Source organism: Mobula hypostoma, chromosome 1, assembly GCF_963921235.1.
Source record: "Mobula hypostoma chromosome 1, sMobHyp1.1, whole genome shotgun sequence".
NCBI lineage: Eukaryota > Metazoa > Chordata > Chondrichthyes > Myliobatiformes > Myliobatidae > Mobula > Mobula hypostoma.
In genome coordinates, this window is record NC_086097.1 from 233626484 (window position 1) to 233646528 (window position 20045).

The following is a 20045-nucleotide window of genomic DNA, read 5'->3' on the forward strand; positions in this document are numbered from 1 at the left end:
TCTATTGATAACAACCGGAATATCTTAGTTCTCAACTCTGCCGCAATCTCCTCTACCACTCCCTGAGGCAGGCTATCCGTGATCACTTCATCACGGGGGCCCACTACCGAGAACTGTACCCTGCTGACAGAGGTCTCCCGCACATCTGACGCATTCTTCTCCTCTCGTACTTTTCTGATCAGCTCAACAAATGAGGAAGGGGGTACGCCTCACCAGTCAGTCGGAGACCCTAAGCGATCAGGTTTAGAGACTGGGCGCCTTTCGCTATTTGGTCCGTCCTTAATTGCTCCACCTCAGCCGTCCAAATGGCCCCTCTGTGCTGCAATCAATTTAGCTGCCTTTGTAGCTGAAAGATGAAGGCAGAAAGTTTCTCTCCCTTCTCATGACATGTTCTCAAACCCTGTCATGAGCTCCATTGAGCTTCCAGTCGCACCAAACATCTTCTCTAGTGCTTGCATGTAGGCTGCAGAAGTGGCAAGGGGGTTCTCACTACGTCAGCAGCCCGCCCTCTCAAACTTTCAACCAATCGCTGTCTCTTTACATCACCAGATCACTGCCACTCAGCTAACAACGGAGAGGTCTTCTCTGCCCAAGTCTCATACTCCTCTTTCCCTTCAGCGGTGGGCTTTGTTCCTGAGAACAGGCAGAGCCTACGATAGCTGGGACTTTGAACCTGGGCATTTTTCCATCTTACGCTGAAAAAAGACCCCGATCTTGGTCACAGGCACACAACAGGAAAGAAAACATTCCCTTCATTGGACGGTACACATTCCAACTAATTTCACTGCCATTACTTTAGCAGTGAAACCTTTCCCAGGTTGTTACACACAGATTCTTCACCCTCTGGCTGAAAAACACCTCATCATTGTTCTAAAGGGATGTCTTCTATTTTAAGTCTGTGCCCTCTTGTACTAGATTCTCCCACTATTGGAAACATCCTCTCCATGTCCACTCTCTTAGCCCTTTCAATATTTGGTAGGATTCAATGAGATTCTCTCCTCAATATTCTAAACTCCGATGAGTACATGCCCAGAGCTTTAAAACTCTCCTCATATATTAACCCTTACATTTCTGGGATCATTCTCATAAACCTCCTCAGGACTCGTCTGCATTACCAGCACATGCTTTCTTAAACATGGGGCCCAAATCTGCTCACAAAATACTCCAAATGTGGTCTGACCAATGGCTTACAAAAGCTCAGCATTCCACCCTTCCTTTCAGATTCTAGTCCTCTCAAAATAAATGCTAACATTGCATTTGCCTTCCTCACCACTGACTCAACCTGCAAGTCAACTTTCAGGGAATCCTGTGCTAGAATTCCCAAAATCCCTTTGCACCTCCAGTTTCTGAATATGCTCCCCATTTAAAAAAACAGTCTCACATTTTCATTTCTTCTACCAAAGTGAATGACGATACACTTCCCTACATCTGCCACTTCTTTGCCCTAATCTGTCCAAGTCCTTCGGCGGGCATCCTGCTTCCATGACACCACTTGCCCCTCCGTACAGATCTTTGGTCACAAAAGCATCAAACTTATTATCTGGATCATTAACATATAATGCAAAAAATAGCAGACACAACAGCAACCCCTATAAAACTCCACCAGTCACCAGCAGCCAACCTTTATTCCCACTCTTTGCTTTTTTCCAGTCAGCCAATCGTCTGTCCAGACTAAAATCTTTCCTGTAACATGATGGGCTCTCATCTTGTATAGCAACCGAAGAAGTGGTTTTGCTTTGGGAGGCCCTCCCTATTCTCAAAGTACTTGGACTTCCCTCACTGCAAACACTCCTTTCCCTTCAGCACTTTGCCAATGAAAAGGATGACGAAAATAACCTCAGTGTTATGTGGCAGTGTCATATTTATTTACCTTAGAACATAGAACATAAAACATAGAAAATCTACAGCACATCACAGGCCCTTCGGCCTGCAATGCTGTGTTGACCATGCAACCTACTCTAGAAGCTGTCTAGAATTTCCCTACCCCATAGCCCTCTATTTTTCTAAGTTCCATGTACCTATCTAAGTGTCTCTTAAAAGACCCTATTGTATCTGCCTCCATCACCTTCACTGGCAGTGCATGCCATGTTCCTCCCAGTTTCTGTGTGAAAAACTTACCTCTGGTATCCCTACTGTAACTTAATGGTATTAGTCTAAGGTATAAAAAAGGTTGGGAGCCCCCTAGCCTAGTTTCTCAATATCATTAAATAATCTCTGTTCTAGCTTCATCAAAGACCTCAATTGTCCAATACCACTCTCTTCCTCAAAACAATTGGTGACTATGTCTAATTATAGATTATGCATTTGTCTTCCTAAACCCCTCTTAATCTCAACTCCAAATAGGTCTGCATTATTTAATGTTGTTAGATAGAAGACAAAATAGAGGGGTTAAAATTAGATTGGAAAACTAGATGGAAAGGAAGGGATATAATGAAAATGTTTTATAAGAAGCAATGAAGGCAGTTTTGAATTGTAGGAAAAAAATTATCTGCAACTAGAGAACTGTTTATAATATAACTTAATATGGGTATTATCAGAACTATAATTGCAAATAAATTTTACAGCATTGTAATCCAATGAGCTTTCATCATTGTAAAATTCCAGGAAATTAAAAGATTCTATTAGACTAATTTCAAAAATCAGACCCATAACTAAAGAAAAAGACAACGTCTGTTTTAATTGCACATAGGCAATTATCTGAGGCAATTATATAATAATGAAAGAAGTTGATGAAGGGTAACTGAAGTATTTCACCACAACATAACTATATTAAGTTTTATAATACTTGCACAATCATTATCCTCCCTGGCATTATCCATCCTTCCTAATGGAGAACTATTTTTGCTTCTATACATAGGCCACCGGTTGTGTACTTAGTGGTTTGGTAATATATTATTTGATTAAGCATTCTTTGGTTGTTTACATTATTCACTAATCAAAAAGTACATGAACAGGGCATGTCATTTTGCCACCACATCGTATATACTCATCTCGTTAAAAGTAAAAATGAAGTTGACACATTGTCCCGGCTCCCATGTTTATCTTTCAGTTAGTTTCTGGAGTTACAAAACATTTTAAGATGAAACTGATATATCTACCTGTTGATGCACAGCACATGTTTTTCCTCAGAAGGAAGAGAGAGAGGCGTTCGAGCCAAAAAAAAGCGCAACACGTTTTTTTCCCAAAGGGAATAAAGACAGTCAAGTTAAAAAGAGGCAGGAAATGGACAAAATTCATGGGTTCATAAACAGTTGGTGATGGGTGATAAATAATCATAGAAGAAAAAAAAAGTAGAAATGACTGGCTACATTGGAAAAATAGGAAGCAGTACATGAACATTTGGAACCAAGGCCATTGTTGATTGCAGAACACTTTAGGTTTCACAAGTGAATGAAAAGGAAGCGATATCCATTTCAGCTCATGTGGTTGATCTGAAGAAATTGTCTGAGCATTGTCAGTTCAGTGATGGGCTTAATGATGCACTGAGAAATCATTTAGTTTGTGGAATCTTACATTAAAGCATTCAAAAACAACTCCTAACTGAAGTACAAATCACATTTACAAGAGCTTCTTAAATTGCACATCAATGGAGTCAGCAGTCCAAGATGCAATTAAGTTGCTCTCAGGAATGAAAGTGAGCGTGAACGAACTTGCAAAATCTAAACAGAAACCTGCCTGGATGAATAAATTGTGTCACCGTTGTGGCAGGGGCTCACATAACACCAGAGCAATACAGGTTTAAGAGCAAAGAAGGATGGGTCTGTTAGGATCTATGGTGATTTTAAGGTCACCATCAACCCAGTACTGAATGTAGATCAATACCCTCTGCGTATGATAGAGGATACGTTGTTAAGCCTTTCTGGAGGAAGGCACTTCAGCAGTGTGGACAACTGAAGTCTATCTACAGAAGGAGATGGAAGGAAGTTCCAAAGTGTTTCTTAACATAAACACTCACAAAAGGCTTTATTGCTATAATAGGCTTATTTTTAGTGGAACTGTACTCTAGCAGAAAGCTACGGACCGGGTGCTGTAAGGCCACCGAGGCACCAAGTGTTACATGGATAACCTCATTATTTCGGATGATAAAGACCTTCTCCGAAAACACAAGTCAGCGTTGAAACGATTAGAAGATTACTTGCTTAGAGCACAACGTAACAAGTGTGAATTCTTTAAGTAAAGCATCACTACTGTGGTCACACCATTTGTGCACAAGCTCTACACAAGTGTGCTGAGAAAATTCAAGCAATGATAGATGCCCCGAGACCAAAGTATGTGTCACAGCTCTGGTCCTTTTTAGGACTTGTCAATTAATATTACAGGTTCCTGCCAAACCTGGCTACTGTGCTCCACCCCTTGAACTCATTACTGCAGGTTGGGAAAAAAAGGTATGGACAGAACAGTGTGAGATGGCTTTCAAAAACATAAAGGAAGTGGTGATGTCAGACACTGTGCTCACATATTACGATCCACATTGTCCTATAAAGCTTGCCTGTGATGCTTCACCTTGTGGTATAGAGGCAGCCATATCACACCGTGTAAGTGATGTAAGCAAACAGCACATAGCATTTGCATCATGTTCCCTTACTGCTGCAGAGAAAAATTACACACAAATCTGCAGAGGGGCATTTGGTATGGTTTGGGGTATAAAAAATTTCAACCAGTATCTGTATGGGAGAGAGTTTTTCCGGAACTACTGATCATCAACCACTGGTAACTACTTTCAATCCATCGAACTATACTTCACTAACAGCAGCAGCACGAATGCAGAGATGGGCTCCTACAGCCACCATGGAGGAGATCTCAGAACCTGAGATTGTTTCACAGCCACAAGTCTCACCTGCCAAGCAGAGTGGACAGCCGCCCATCAGGAAAACCATTATCCCACAAGAGTAAGAAATCCTCCACAGTGATTAAACCTTTAGGCCTGAATAGGGTAGTTTAACATTTCCTATGCTGTGGATATCTACATATTGGTCGTATTGTATAATATACTGTGTTTGTGTATGTGTGCATGTGTGTATACATATCTATAAAGTGCGAAGAGCAATACATTACATACTGTATAGAAACCATAGACAAACTACAGCACAGAACCAGGCCTTTTGGCCCTTCTTGGCTGTGCTGACTAGGCTGTGCGAAGCCTAGTCCCACTGACCTGCACACGGGCCATATCCTTCCATACACCTCCCATCCATGTATCTGTCCAATTTATTCTTAAATTTTAAAAAAGAACCTGCATTTACCACCTCGTCTGGCAGTTCATTCCACACTCCCACTACTCTCTGTATTTGAGATGAGATGCATTCTATATTGAGTTGTAGTTTATAGCTAAGCAGGAAGGTGTGTTATGTATTTAATATTTCGGTAATATTGTAAATATATTGTTTGATAAGGCATTCTTTGTTTGTTTACATGATTCATCAGGGGTTCATGTAAGAAGTACATGAATGACACACGTCATTATATCACCACGTCATACGTGAGTGCCTCACTAAAAGTAAAAACAAAGTGGACACGTTATCCTGGCTCCTTTTCTTTCGATTAGTTTCTGGAGTTACAAAACTTAACATCATCCATGCTAAGTTTAGAGAGCTCATACATACAACTCAGAACAAAATGTCGCTGAGCAGTTAAATATTGGGGAACTGGAAGAGAACAATTGTCGGCATGCTGCTGTGCATCTTGGCACCTCTTGACAAATTTGTCTCCTCATTTCTTTGGGGGGAGGGTTTTCACTCTAGCACATTTCATTCTAGCATAAAAGTTTACAGTTCAAAGCAAATTTATCAAAATACATATACTACATGTCACCTCATGCTACCTTCAAATTTGTTTTCTTGCAGGTATTTACAGGGAAAGAAATACAATGCAGTCAATGAAAAACTACACACAAGGAAAGACTGACAAATGGCCAATGTGCAAAAGAAGACGAACAGTGCAAATACAAAAAAAGGTAAATTCATAAATAATACTGAAGACATGAGTTATAGAATGTGTAAATTCAGATCAGAATTGGGGTGAGTGAAATTATCTGAGCTGGTTCAGGAGCCTGTGTTATGTATTGCATTGTGCTGTTAACACAAAGACAAGAAATTTCATGATACACGCCGGTGATATTAAACTGGATTCTGATTCTGATTATTCTGTGGTATTGATTGCTCCTGCCCTTCGGCCCTGCATCATCTTCCCAATGGCAACACCGAGAAGACATCAATAGTAGAGAAATAGGCAAAAAAAATCCATTTGCAGTAAGATCAATATGGTCTGAAAAACAACTGTTCTTATTTACTCACTGATTTTACTGAGTGTGTTTCCTCACAAACTGTGCGATTGAAAAAGGCAATATTTACGTGCTTTTTTTTGTCCTCACCGAGATTTTTGAATTCTTGTGACTTGAATTACAACCTGACAAGTCTACCTTGAATCACAGTCACTTTTTTAACCTTCTGGAGCAAACTTCAGGTTGCCTCTGCTGACCTCCTGTCTTACAGTTTGATACATGATTGAGGTCATCTGAGCTCCAAATCCAAGTTCAGGAGTCCTCAGCCCACAGAAGAAGGCCAGGCATGCAGAAGTATTTCTCTACATTGTAAGCTTACATAGACTACGGGCATTTTCTGCCTTACAGAGATCTCCTTGGCAAACTCCTGCCAGACCACAGTAATGTAGTTGCTAGCATAATGCTTTATTATGCAATTGGGGTTCAAGTCCCGCCACGATCTGGAAGAAGTTTGTACGTTCTCCCTGTGACCATGTGAGTTTCCTATTGGTGCTCCAGTTCCCTCCCACATTCCAGATATGTACAGATTAGAAAGGGTTAGTAAGTTGTGGATGTGCTATGTTGTGTTGGGCAGGTGGCCAAGTGGTTAAGGCATTCGTTTAGTTACCTCACAGTTGCTAGTTCGAGTCTCAGCTGTGGCAGCATGTTTGTGCCCTTGGGCAAGGCACTTAATCACACATTGCTGTAGTCTGTGCGAGGAGTGGTGCCCCACACAGACTTCCAATCTGCGCCTTGTAAGGCATGAAAATGCCCGACGCAGGCCTCTCGTGGTCTGAGTCGACATTCCCTCCCTCCCCTATGTTGGCGCCAGACGTATGGCAACACTTGCAAGCTGCCCCCAGCATATTTACGGACTGTATTGGTCACTGACACAAACAACATATTTCACTGTATATTTCGATGTACAAGGCAAAAACTGATCTTTACTCTTTAATGTCCATGGCCTCCATGCACATAAACATGCCTTGTGAAGGTAGATTTCCTGCGTCCAACTAGATCCATATGACCACACCCTCCCCCATCCATTCCTTTAGCAACAGCATTTCTCCATAGGTGAAAGACCATTTGCTCTTTTATACTTTATACTTTATTGTCGCCAAACAACTGATACTAGAACGTACAATCATCTCAGCGATATTTGATTCTGCGCTTCCCACTACCTGGACTACAAATATTAAATATTAAAAATAGTAAAAATTAGTAAATATTAAAAATTTAAATTATAAGTCATAAAAAGAAAATAGAAAAATGGAAAGTAAGGTAGTGCAAAAAAAACGAGAGGCAGGTCCGGATGTTTGGAGGGTACGGACCAGATCCGGGTCAGGATCCGTTCAGCAGTCTTATCACAGTTGGAAAGAAGCTGTTCCCAAATCTGGCCGTACGGGTCTTCAAGATCCTGAACCTTCTCCCGGAGGGAAGAGGGACGAAAAGTGTGTTGGCTGGGTGGGTTGTGTCCTTGATTATCCTGGCAGCACTGCTCCGACAGCATGCGGTGTAAAGGGAGTCCAAGGACAGAAGATTGGTTTGTGTGATGTGCTGCGCCGTGTTCACGATCTTCTGCAGCTTCTTTCGGTCTTAGGCAGGACAACTTCCATACCAGGTTGTGATGCACCCTATAAGAATGCTTTCTACAGTGCATCTATAAAAATTAGTGAGGGTTTTAGGGGACAGGCCAAATTTCTTTAGTTTTCTCAGGAAGTAAAGGCGCTGGTGGGCCTTCTTGGCAGTGAACTCTGCTTGGTTGGACCAAGTCAGGTCAATTGTGATATTGACCCCGAGGAACTTAAAGCTCTTGACCTGTTCCACTTGCACACCACCGATGTAAATTGTGCCGTGCAGTCCGCTACTCCTTCTGAAGTCAACAACCAATTCCTTCGTCTTGCTGACATTGAGGGCTAGGTCATTGTCTTCATACGCCCCTTTTAGTACTTGCTATAAATGCTAAGAAGTGTGAGGAAACCATTAAGACAATATGACATAGGAGCAGAATTGGGCCATTCAGCCCATCGAGTCTGCTCCACCATTTCAACATGGCTAATTTATTTTCACTCTCAGCTTCATTCTCCTGCCTTCTCCGACTAACCTTTGACACCCTGACTAATCAAGATCTTATCAAACTCTGCTTTTAATAGCTTGGCCGACACTTCCTTCCATGGCAATAGTTTCCACAGATTCACCACCCTCTGCCTGAAGAAATTCCTCCTCATCTCAAAAGAATCAGCAATGCAACAATGTACAACTCAGCACTGGGCCCACCAAGAGCAATAGAGTGACCTACAACGTGGCTTTACCTCCAATAGGTTGCACAGCTCGATTTCTAGGCCAGGAAATATAAGAAAATTAGTCATCTGACAACTTAAGTGGAAAAAGCTCCAATTTTCTGTTTTTGGATCCCTTAAACAGACTACCCATGCAACCTTTTCTTTAGGCTGTCAGTTCAACAAACAAAAACACTGGTAAGTTGAAAAGATAATCACTATTTAATTCCAGAGCAGAATATGTGGCATTGAAATGTCAGAGTTTTATTTACACATGGGGGCAGATTGGGTACATAGTGGTCTGTGCAATGCTTTACAGCTCCGGCTATAAGATCAGGAGTCTACTCCCACCACAGTCTAGAAGGAGTGTGTACGGTTAGGGTTAGTGAGCTGTAGGCATGTTATGTTGGCACTGGAAGCATGGTGGCTTTTGTGGGCTGCCCAGCACAGTCCTTACTGAGTTGATATATTACAAAATGACAGATTTTAATGTTTTTCCTGTGTGAACTTCCAGTTTAAATGAGTTCTTGCTTATTGTTCAGCATGATATTAAATTGTGTTTGTCAAGTTTTCCAGTCAATATATTTTCTCCTCTCAGTTAAATTATGAGGTTGAAATCAGAAAAGAAAATTGGGAGCTAATTCAATGTGAACATTTCATGTTCTTGCTGAAGGCCAATTTCATCCCCAATATCTTTTTATTTCATTTAAATTCTTTTATTAGCAGCAATAAATATTTCTAATCTTGTCTGCATTTCAAACCACCCCATTTAAAACTCATGCCTTTTCTTTCACAGTCTTGAAGCTTTACAGTATTAACTTGACAAGATAATTGATTCCGATGTTAAATTATTGTTTTTAATTTTAATTCTTGCTTTTTTAGTATCTTTCTTATATCATTACAGCTACCTTAATTTTATTCTCATACTCCATTTGTCATACATTCCCAATATTTTCAGCTGAAATAAAGTATAATCCTATGCATTTTAAAGTTTCAAGTTCAAAGTAAATTTATTATAGCCATATACAACTCTGAGATTCATTTTGTTGCAAGCATTTATAGTCAAATCAAGAAACATAATAGATTCAATGAAAGACTGCACCCAGCAGGACGGACAGACAACCAATGAACAAAAGACAACAAACGGCAAATATGAAAAAAGGACAAAAAAAAGGAGTAATAATAAATAAATGAGCAATAAATTTCGAAAACATGAGATGAAGAGAGGTTGAAATTGAGGTTATAGTTTGGGGAACAGTTCAGTGATGGGGTGAGTGAAGATGACTGAAGTTATCTGCGCTGGTTCAAAAGCCTGAAGGTTGAGGGAAATAACTGTTCTATAAGCTGGTGGTGTGAGTACTGAGGCTCTTGTACCTTCTTCCTGATGGAAGCAGTGTGAAGAGAGCATGGCTAAGGTGGTGGGGTCCTTGATTGTAAATGCTGCTTTCCTGAGACAGCACTCTTTGTAGCTGTACTTAATTGTGGCAAGAGCTTTACCTGTGATGGACTGGCCCATATCCACTTCATTTTGTAGGATTTTCCATTCAAGGACGTTGGTGTTTCCATACCAGGCCATGATCCAGCCAGTCAATATACTCTCCACCACACATCTATAGAAGCTTATCAAAGTTTTAGATGCCAAATCTCCGCAAAACTTCTAAGAAAGTAGAAACACTGCACTGCTTTCTTCATAATTGCACTTATGTGCTGGGTCCCAGGACAGGTCCTTTGAAATGATAACAGTGAGGAGTTTAAAGGTGCTGACACTCTCCACCTCTGACACCCCCCCCTCCCCCCGCCAGGACTGGCTCATGAACCTCTGGTTTCCTCCTCCTGATGTCAATAATCAGCTGCTTGGTCTTGCTGACACTGAGTGAGAGGCTATCGCTGTGACGCCACTCAGTTAGATCTTCAACGTCCCTCCTTGATGCTGATTTGTCACCACATTTCATTCAGCCAATGACAGTGGTGTCATCAGCAAACTTGAATATGGATTTGAAGTTGTGTTTATCCTCACAGTCATAAGGATAAAGCAAGTAGAGCAGGAGCTAAGCACACTGCCTTGTGATAGGTCGATTGTTGTTAGATTGTTGACCATAAGACATAAGGGCAGAATTAAGTCGTTCAGCTCATCCAGTCTGTTTCACCCATGGCTAATCCCGGATCCCTCACAACTACATACACATGCCTTTTCATCACATCCTTTGATGCCCTGACCAATCAGGAAACTATCAACTTCCACCTTAAATATGCCATGGACTTCGCCTCCACAGCAGTCTGTGGCAGAAAATTCAACAGATTTACTACCCTCTGACTAAAAAAAATTCCTTCTTACCTCTGTTTTAAAGGGTCGCCCCTCGATTTTGAAACATCCTCTCCCCAGCCGCCCTATCTGGTCCTAGCAGCATTCGGTAGGTTTCAATGAGATACCCCCCCCCCCGCATTCTTTAAATTTCAGTGAGTACAGGCCCAAAGCTGCTGTATGCACCTCATATGTTAACCCCTTCATCCCCGGAATAATCCTCGTGAACCTCCCCCGGACTCTCTCCAATGAGGGAGAGTTCTCTTACTTCCTCTGCAAACACAAATCTTCATGCATTATAGCACCATCTCCACAATCTTTCTCATTGTTTCCATTGTACTGAGGGTAGGAATATTAGCAGCAAAAGTAGAAGAAAATTATATTATTCTGCTCTCCCTGGTATGCATTCCCTGCCCGTTAAAATTACAAGAAAGCCACCAGTAGATGTCACTGTTGCACTATAAATGCTCCACTTGTGTGGCTTCAGAATCATTGATGAGATACCTGATGGCAGAACAGAAGTACACCCCTTTTGGGCAATCACAGTAATACAGCCATATTTCAATGAGGAATAAAGATAGGATCACCTCAACAAATTGTTCCTGTTAGACAGATACGTTGGAGGTTACATAATTCTAGCCTTTGGTTCAAGATGCCACAGATCTGTTGAGACAATTTTCCATTAAGTGTCTGAAGCATTGCTAAGTAACGATACATTAATTGTTAGCAACGCTGCAAATTTCAGAAATCATAACTATAGTCTTATTTAACTTCTGAATGGGGAACAGTGAATTATTTAGAATGAGGGTCAGAGTTAAAATTACTTAATACTATTATCTTCTACTTCTTCAGAGTGAAGACTTAAGGGCTTCGGCTCACCGGGCTTAGGCGGAAGCGGGCGAGGCGAGGAAGGTTTGACATTCATTTTCTGTTGCTATTTGAGGAGAGGGGCATTATGACTGTGAGGGCAGTTTGCTGTTCTCAGTGTCGGATGTGGGAGGCCCTGGAGTCTCCAAGCCTCCCGGACGTCTACATCTGCGCCAAGTGCATCGAGATGCAGCTCCTAAGGGACCGCGTTACGGAACTGGAGCTGCAGCTCGATGACCTTCGTCTGGTCAGGGAGAGCGAGGAGGTGATAGAGAGGAGTGGAAGGCAGGTGGTCACGCCGGGGCCACGGGAGGCAGACAAGTGGGTCACGGTTAGGAGGGGGAAGGGGAAAAGGAAGGTGATGGGGAGTACCCCGGCGGCTGTGCCCCTTAACAACAGGTACTCCTGTTTGAGTACTGTTGGGGGGGACAGCTTACCCGGGGGAAGCGACAGTGGCCCTGCCTCCGGCACAGAGTCTGGCCCTGTAGCTCAGAAGGGTAGGGCAAGGAAGAGGAGGGCAGTTGTGATAGGGGACTCGATAGTAAGGGGGTCAGATAGGCGATTCTGTGGACGCAGTCCAGAGACTCGGATGGTAGTTTGCCTCCCTGGTGCCAGGGTCCGGGATATTTCTGATCGTGTCCAAGATATCCTGAAGTGGGAGGGTGAAGAGCCAGAGGTCCTGGTACATATAGGTACCAATGACATAGGTAGGAAAAGGGATGAGGTCCTGAAAGAAGAATATAGGGAGCTAGGAAGGGAGTTGAGAAAAAGGACCGCAAAGGTAGTAATCTCGGGATTACTGCCTGTGCCACGCGACAGTGAGAGTAGGAATGCGATGAGGTGGAGGATAAATGCGTGGCTGAGGGATTGGAGCAGGGGGCAGGGATTCAAGTTTTTGGATCATTGGGACCTCTTTTGGCGCAGGTGTGACCTGTACAAAAAGGACGGGTTACACTTAAATCCTAGGGGGACCAATATCCTGGCAGGGAGATTAGCGGGGGCTACTGAGGTGACTTTAAACTAGAATGGTTGGGGGGTGGGAATCAAATTAAAGCGGCTAGGTGTGAGGAGGTTAGTTCACAACAGAGGGATGGGAACCAGTGCAGAGAGACAGAGGGGTGTAAAGTGAGCGTAGAAGCAAAAAGTACAAAGGGGAAAAGTAAAAGTGGCAGGCCGACAAATCCAGGGCAAGCATTAAAAAGGGCTAAGAGAGTTGTAAAAGAGCGCCTGAAGGCTTTATGTGTCAATGCAAGGAGCATTCGTAATAAGGTGGATGAATTGAAAGTGCAGATTGTTATTAATGATTATGATATAGTTGGGATCACAGAGACATGGCTCCAGGGTGACCAGGGATGGGAGCTCAACGTTCAGGGATATTCAATATTCAGGAGGGATAGACACGAAGGAAGGGGAGGTGGGGTGGCGTTGCTGGTTAAAAAAGAGATTAACGCAATAGAAAGGAAGGACATAAGCCGGGAAGATGTGGAATCGATATGGGTAGAGCTGCGTAACACTAAGGGGCAGAAGACGCTGGTGGGAGTTGTGTACAGGCCACCTAACAGTAGTAGTGAGGTCGGAGATGGTATTAAACAGGAAATTAGAAATGTGTGCAATAAAGGAACAGCAGTTATAATGGGTGACTTCAATCTACATGTAGACTGGGTGAACCAAATTGGTAAAGGTGCTGAGGAAGAGGATTTCTTGGAATGTATGCGGGATGGTTTTTTGAACCAACATGTCGAGGAACCGACTAGAGAGCAGGCTATTCTGGACTGGGTTTTGAGCAATGAGGAAGGGTTAATTAGCGATCTTGTCGTGAGAGGCCCCTTGGGTAAGAGTGACCATAATATGGTGGAATTCTTCATTAACATGGAGAGTGACGTAGTTAATTCAGAAACAAAGGTTCTGAACTTAAAGAGGGGTAACTTTGAAGGTATGAGACATGAATTAGCTAAGATAGACTGGCAAATGACACTTCAAGGATTGACGGTGGATATGCAATGGCAGGCATTTAAAGGTTGCATGGATGAACTACAACAATTGTTCATCCCAGTTTGGCAAAAGAATAAATCAAGGAAGGTAGTGCACCCGTGGCTGACAAGAGAAATTAGGGATAGTATCAATTCCAAAGAAGTAGCATACAAATTAGCCAGAGAAAGTGGCTCACCTGAGGACTGGGAGAAATTCAGAGTTCAGCAGAGGAGGACAAAGGGCTTAATTAGGAAGGGGAAAAAAGATTATGAGAGAAAACTGGCAGAGAACATAAAAACGGACTGTAAAAGCTTTTATAGATATGTAAAAAGGAAAAGACTGATAAAGACAAATGTAGGTCCCCTGCAAACAGAAACAGGTGAATTGATTATGGGGAGCAAGGACATGGCAGACCAATTGAATAATTACTTTGGTTCTGTCTTCACTAAGGAGGACATAAATAATCTTCCAGAAATAGTAAGGGACAGAGGGTCCAGTGAGATGGAGGAACTGAGCGAAATACATGTTAGTAGGGAAGTGGTGTTAGGTAAATTGAAGGGATTGAAGGCAGATAAATCCCCAGGGCCAGATGGTCTGCATCCCAGAGTGCTTAAGGAAGTGGCCCAAGAAATAGTGGATGCATTAGTGATAATTTTTCAAAACTCGTTAGATTCTGGACTAGTTCCTGAGGATTGGAGGGTGGCTAATGTAACCCCACTTTTTAAAAAAGGAGGGAGAGAGAAACCGGGAAATTATAGGCCGGTTAGCCTAACGTCGGTGGTGGGGAAACTGCTGGAGTCAGTTATCAAGGATGTGATAACAGCACATTTGGAAAGCGGTGAAATGATCGGACAAAGTCAGCATGGATTTGTGAAAGGAAAATCATGTCTGACGAATCTCATAGAATTTTTTGAGGATGTAACTAGTAGAGTGGATAGGAGAGAACCAGTGGATGTGGTATATTTGGATTTTCAAAAGGCTTTTGACAAGGTCCCACATAGGAGATTAGTGTGCAAACTTAAAGCACACGGTATTGGGGGTAAGGTATTGGTGTGGGTGGAGAATTGGTTAGCAGACAGGAAGCAAAGAGTGGGAATAAACGGGACCTTTTCAGAATGGCAGGCGGTGACTAGTGGGGTACCGCAAGGCTCAGTGCTGGGACCCCAGTTGTTTACAATATATATTAATGACTTGGATGAGGGAATTAAATGCAGCATCTCCAAGTTTGCGGATGACACAAAGCTGGGTGGCAGTGTTAGCAGTGAGGAGGATGCTAAGAGGATGCAGAGTGACTTGGATAGGTTGGGTGAGTGGGCAAACTCATGGCAGATGCAATTTAATGTGGATAAATGTGAAGTTATCCACTTTGGTGGCAAAAATAGGAAAACAGATTATTATCTGAATGGTGGCCGATTAGGAAAAGGGGAGGTGCAACGAGACCTGGGTGTCATTATACACCAGTCATTGAAAGTGGGCATGCAGGTACAGCAGGCGGTGAAAAAGGCGAACGGTATGTTGGCATTTATAGCGAGAGGATTCGAGTACAGGAGCAGGGAGGTACTACTGCAGTTGTACAAGGCCTTGGTGAGACCACACCTGGAGTATTGTGTGCAGTTTTGGTCCCCTAATCTGAGGAAAGACATCTTTGCCATAGAGGGAGTACAAAGAAGGTTCACCAGATTGATTCCTGGGATGGCAGGTCTTTCATATGAAGAAAGACTGGATGAACTGGGCTTGTACTCGTTGGAATTTAGAAGATTGAGGGGGGATCTGATTGAAACGTATAAGATCCTAAAGGGATTGGACAGGCTAGATGCGGGAAGATTGTTCCCGATGTTGGGGAGGTCTAGAACGAGGGGTCACAGTTTGAGGATAGAGGGGAAGCCTTTTAGGACCGAGGTTAGGAAAAACTTCTTCACACAGAGAGTGGTGAATCTGTGGAATTCTCTGCCACAGGAAACTGTTGAGGCCAGTTCATTGGCTATGTTTAAGAGGAAGTTAGATATGGCCCTTGTGGCTACAGGGGTCAGGGGGTATGGAGGGAAGGCTGGGTTCTGAGTTGGATGATCAGCCATGATCATAATAAATGGCGGTGCAGGCTCGAAGGGCCGAATGGCCTACTCCTGCACCTATTTTCTATGTTTCTATGTTTCTATGTTTACTTATTTCACTGTTCGTAAGCTGACTGATAATAATGTGACAACATGACAGGTGTAAACATGTCCAGTGTTTCTAAAACAAAAGAAAACGTTATGTTAGGTCATGATTGTCTAGCTGCAGTACATATCTGCAGATAGCATAGTGGGCAGTTCACAGATTAAGAGCAGCACTTTCCAAGTGCATTAATTTTTAAACAAATCAGGAATCTATTTATTTATTTATTGAGCTACAGCGCAGAGACAAACCCTTCCGGCCCTTGGAGCCGCAGTGCCCAGTTAAACCCTAGCCTAATCACGATTTACCTACCAACGGGTACATCTTTGGACTGTGGGAGAAAACTGGAGCAACCAGAGGAAACCCATGCAGTCACGGGGAGAACGTACAAACCTCCTTACAGACAGTGGTGGGAATTGAACCCACATCACTGCACTGTACTACCATGTCACCCTCTTTGATTGCATTACCTTATCAAATTAGATTAAATCAATGTTCTCAGTTCATCCTTTCATATTGTCCTACATTGGCCAATAGGCCTCTTGGCCATAGATGCTGTAAGAATCAGCATATTAGTCACATTCTCCCACTCATTTTCCTGTAATTAATTTTCATCCACATGCTCATCATCTCCTGCTTGGGGTAAGTTATGCTGAACATTCCAAATGAGAGGAAACCAGACCACTTGAGGTACCTCATACAGCGCCACTTAAATGTGTAATTCCACATAAACTAGTACTGGATATTCAAAGCAACACACACAAAATGCTAGAAGAACTCAGCGGGTCAGGCAGCATCTATGAAAATGAATAGATAGTCAAAGTTTTGGGCAGGACATTTCTTCAGTACTGGATATTTTCTGCTGGTTGCCGGCTGCATGCAAATAGACTGAGTAGTTTCAGAGATGCCAATGAAAGCCTGCACTCAAAAATGACGAGGCATCTTGCTACCATTGTGTGGGTTTGTTTCTTTGATCCAAAAACGAGGTTCGTATCTGGCAGGTTGGAGAAACGAGGCAGCAGCACTGTCTGCGGTGGCATTACTCCATTCCTCTGTATGCGGACAATGCATTACGCGGAATTTTGGATCTGAAACAGGTATGGAACATATGATTTAGATTTAGATCTAGATTTGTAATTATTTATCAATCACGTATACATGATATTGGACTTTCTGTTGAAAATTTTGATTAGCTCCAGTAAATCTACATCTTCAATTTATCATCCTGCCAACAAGTTTTGGATTATTGGTGAAAAATGTGCTTAACAAAAATTAATGATCTCCCCTTGAAGATACGGAATTGAAAAACTTGTTTGGACCTTCAAGATTATTCCTTCTGCACTATAGAAAACCTGCTTGAATAATTGCTTTACCTCAGCTCTTTAATTTCATAAGAAATCATTCCTAATGACAATAAACTGAAGGTCCAGAATACTAATTCATCACCAAATTTGAGCCAGCCAACTTTAGCTAGTTCATCTTCATTGACAGCATATCTCCCAACTCCATAACACATCATTCATTGCAGTTTTTGATTCCTCAGATCAGGAGTTTCCAGCCTGGGGTCTACGGACCCCTTGTTTAATAGTTCATGGCATAAAAAAGGTTGGGAACCCTACGTTAGATTGTTTTTATTTGTATTTCTAGCTATTTTTTTCATGAAGTATAAACTGATAATGTTAAAACATGCTAGCAAGTCAGACTCCAAGTTGAACATTTCTTTGGTGGCTTTTCAGCAGAACTACTTGGTAATAAGGTTTTTAAAGTAAATAATAATTGACAATTATTATTGGCAGGACCTGCCAAAGGGTCTCAGCCCGAAACGTCGACTGTACTATTTTCCATAGATGCCGCCGGGCCTGCTGAGTTCCTCCACCATTGTGTATGTGTTGCTTGGATTTCCAGCATCTGCAGATTTTCTCTTGCTTTTGCTTCATGTGTATATGTTTCACATTTTAATGCGCAAGAAAAGCATTTTTTTTCTAACCTCTAATTTCTTCTGGAAAGTTAATCGCAAAGTTATGCCAGTAGACCTTCCCTCAGATTGCTTGGTTGTACAGCATCTATACCCCTCAGCAACTTAAACCTGATTATATCATCCTTCAATATTGTTCCCTCCAGGTAAAATTAACTAATCTCATTAAGTCAATTCTCAAAATCTACTGTAAAGCCCCAAGTCCCCCCTTCATCCTTGTTACTGCATTTGAAGGTAGTATGCCAAAAACTACAGATAATACTCCATGCAAGCTACCAACTGCACCTACTGCTGCCCGGCCAACCACCACTGATGTTCAGCCAAGCGACTCCACCCTAGGGAATGTGTCTGGTTGTCCACCTATTATCTGTCCCTGTGCACCGGTTTATTGGTCCCTTCAAGACCACCCTTTGCATCGATCCCGTCCCTTACCGACTCCAGCCGCCACCGTTTCTCAGGATTACACCTACTTTCCACATGTCCTGGCTCAAACTAATTGTCTATGGACCACTTAGTCACAGCCTGCACTACCGGAACCTGGGTTGGTGCAAACACGATTTGCTGGTTGATAGATTCATGTCACCGAGAACGGGGTGTGTATTACTTGGTTGACTGGGAAGGGTATGGTCTGGAGGAGAGCTCTTGGATGTTGTCCAGTTGCTTCTTGGATCCGTCAGTCATCGATGAGTTCCTTCTGGATCATCCTGGGCAGTCGAGGGCCAGCCGTAGGAGGTGATGTCCTGTCAGGCCTGCTCCCACTGCCAACTCCCAGCCTGTGCATGCAGGCAACTCCCAACCTCCAACCATCTAATAGAGTTCCAGACTTTTCACCTGCAGCCTCTTTAACCCCAGTTCTCATCCATAGTCCTTGTTTACCAGTCGGCCTTAATAGTTACTCCTAGCTTTCCCTCTCCTTATCTAAAGTTTACCTTGTAGCTTCTTGTGCTTATCCTTTTTGTTCTCTGTTGTTTTGTGGCCCCACATGGCTTGTTATTTTGCAGTCTATTATTAAATTTATCACTCACTGCTGAATCATCTCCACTGCTCTGACTTTGGGTCAAGCCACCTCTACATTCCTTGTTGTGTATTTAATATTTCAATAATATTTGAGTAAACTTGTATATATGTATTATTTTGTTAAGCATTCTTGTTTGCTTAAGTAATTCATTACGGGTTATATGTGTAAATAATGTGAATTGCATATGTCACCGCGCTACCACTTGATGCATGAATACCCCACTTACAGTAAACTCAAAGTTAGACCCACATTTTGGACTCCCCTGTCTTCCTTTGAATTAGTTTAATGTTCTGAAGTTTCAAAACGTAACATTCCCTCACAAAGAACTCTTCTTTAAGATGTGGATTAGTAAAGGAAAATTACATTGAGAAAACTTCGGAGAGCAACTTGAAACAAAATTAAAATGTTGTATTTATAAATTAAATGCTGATTTGAAAATCATTAACTTCATGGCCAGGTATCATAGAAGTGAGATAAATTCTTTAGGTTTATGGCAGAATTTATTTTGGGCTTGTCCTCCATAGAAAAGCTACCAACTAAAGAACTGACGAAGGATGATATTTACCTCGAACATTACAATCTGCTTCTCAGTGTGTTTGGACAATTTTGTGTTCCGGAAGAAAACTATACGCCAATGATTTTTGCTGTATTTCCTATCACATCTTTTTGTGTTTTCCCGAACGATTCTACACTGTACCTTTGTATTGAGTGCTCATGAAATGGTTTGAGGGCAAATTAAATGGCTTTTGATTAGTTTTGGGGTGTAGATGTTCATGGAGTTCATTCAGTGACAGAAGGAATTAAATATAAATTATATAGATCTGACATTGTCTTCGGGAGATGAGATGGAACGTATCCAGTGAGATCAGGTAATCTGAGCAGCCACTTTGACATAGCTAGTTGTGGATAAGGTCTTGTTTGAAGTGGCTTGAAGGTAAATGGACACGTTCATCAGCTCCTCTGTATCTCATGCAAACCTTAGTGATTACAGTGACTTCTACAAATTGCTCAGGAAATGACTGTGACCGTCATCTTGTCCATTTGATCGAAATAAGGCAGGATTAACAATGATTTCCTTCAACCAGAAATATAGCTTTCAATTTGAATAGAAAATTGAATGTAATGAATTCAAAGATGAACATACCCTTTGTATGCTAAAATCAGTAAATTCTCATTTCATTGGTAGTTAATGTTAACAGTAGCAGAAAAGGCGGACAAAG